The following is a 2,487-nucleotide window of genomic DNA, read 5'->3' as shown; positions in this document are numbered from 1 at the left end:
CATATCCGCTATTTCGAGTATCTTCGAATTGTTTTATTTATTTTATCTTCAATTGGGCCTCTTGGCCCATCTTTGGTTTAGCTTGATAGATATTGTCCCAACCATACCGATTGGTTTAACCTAATAACCGCTCAGTACTAAAAGTCATACTGTACAGGAAGCTACGACTGGTTTGCATGGTTCTCGTGGAAAACATTGAAAACATGCTTCAAAGGAAGAAGCTACACGCTGGCTATTTTCCATGTGGGAAATATGGAAAATGTGCTTCATGGTTGGCTGCAACATTGACTCCTACTTGCTTCCTTTGGTTGGCACACGTGGCATGTTTTCTCATCCTTATTGGTGGCCTAAAAAACAAGGTAAAACTTTATATTAAGGAGAATATTTCTAAGACTTTAGATAAGGAAAAAGTTTTGGAAATATTTATTCTACTACCCTTTCTTTAGTCTTAGTTGTAGTTCATACTTCTTTGGATGGGAAGTCCCTAAAGGGGTTTCCATCATTCATTCCCTCTTTAAAAACGATTTGTCCTCAAATCGGGAAGAAATAAAGAAGCACAACTTTGGTTTTTGTTTTCCGCCTGGATAAAAAATATATCTACAAAAGATAGCAAAAATGAATATGACGAAGATGTAAGCAAAGATAAGAAGACAAAATAAAAATCTTGTATTTTTGAAAAATATTTTCTGAAAATTAGTCTTTGAAAAATGGAGAATTCCATATTCCTAAGTTATTTGATTTTTAACTTGAGTTACTTGTTTACACAAGGGTAACATTAACTCAAGATTTGAATTGCCATCTTTTGAAAAGGATTGCAAAGAATATGGAATGGCAATTGATTGAAAAGAAAAATTAATAATGGAAGGATGCACAATAATTGGAAAATAAGTAAAGAATGAGAAACCTTCCCTTTTAGGTTTCATGATTTTTGGAAGGGTTAAATTTGCCATCAATAACAATTCATCTTTTTCTCTATTGTCCTCTTCTTTCTTTTTTTCTACTTCTCTTCTCTTCTTTCTCTTTCTCGTCTCTCTTCTTCCTTTCTTTCTTCTTCTTTCTCTCTTTTCTCTTTTTCTATGCTCTCTTCTTCTCTTCTCTCTCTTTCTTCTCTCTCTTCTTGTCTTATTTCCTCTTTTTGTCTCTCAACATCACTCTTCACCTTCAACTTGAGTTTCTTAGCTTTCATTTCCTTAAGGTTAATCTCAAATTCTATTGCTCGAACAAGGAAACCATTGTCATTTAAGCTTTAAAGAATGTTTTTCCATTATCAATGTATTCTCTCAATGATTTTAGGTTTCTCTTACTATATGAAGGCACAAACTCTTTTCTCATGCAAGATTTTAATTCATACCAAGCACGAATGGGGGACTTTCTACCTATCCTAACATGATATTGTTTTTCATCCTGCCACTCTCTTGCATGCACTTCAAATCTAGATGTGTAGAGACTAAGGACATAAGATGCACTATTGCTAGAATGGAAATAAGATTCAGGTTTAATTTTTCTAGCAATGAATGAATGCATGTCATCAATTTCTCTTTCCCAAGATAGGTATGTTAATGCACCAATATCCTCTCCAAAGAATGGAATATTTGCCCTAGCTTATTTATACAACTCATCCTCCTTCCTATCAAATTCATGGAATGAACAAGTCCTTCTTCTAGCTTCATCAAGTTTTCTTTTAATTTCTTTGAAACTAATGGGTTTATCAAAACTACAAGACCGAGAGGACCTATATGAAGAAGAAGACTTATAAGAATCATAAAAGGACATTGTTGATGGTTCGGCAAGTGTACCAAATCGTTTCAAGTAATAAACCATGGTAAGACCAGGTATCGTTTTCCCAAGAGACTCGTAATAATAGAGAATTGTGCGATTAACAACTCATCTAGACTCAAGAATAACTCATCATTTAAGAATATGTGCAAAAAGATAAATTCACAAATAATTACAAGGTTGGACTTTGGTATTGAAGGCACTTAGAAATGGAAAAGACTAGAAATGGTATGAAATGATAATGTTAAGGTTAGTTTTGACCAATTCACTCTTTTGTATACCCCATTTCATCTCCTCTCCATCAATTTAGTAAAGTCAATCCACTGAAACACTCTAGCCCTAATCCCTTAGGTGAAAGAACCTAGGTTTTCCTATCAAACTCCAATCCCTTGAAAAATTTAACAAGCAAAACCCGCATTAAGAACTAGGATCTAAGACAACATGTGAATCATCTTTCATCCCTAGAATCAATGAACCACAAGGACTCTTGTTTCAGTTCTGGGTTCCATCTTACGTCCCCATAACCCATGAAACCCCAAAATCAAGTCATGAACGTCCCCATTACATGCAAGCTTTAAGATTAGAAACAAGAATACTAGCAATTGATAGAAAAGGCATATATATATTCAAATCATTCAACAAATACACAAGAGTTCATAGACTACAACTAACCCCAACAAGATGGGTTTGGTTCTCCACTTCCATGGAGAA

Source organism: Vigna radiata, chromosome 7, assembly GCF_000741045.1.
Source record: "Vigna radiata var. radiata cultivar VC1973A chromosome 7, Vradiata_ver6, whole genome shotgun sequence".
NCBI classification, from domain to species: domain Eukaryota; kingdom Viridiplantae; phylum Streptophyta; class Magnoliopsida; order Fabales; family Fabaceae; genus Vigna; species Vigna radiata.
Note: the sequence above shows the minus strand (reverse complement) of the source record.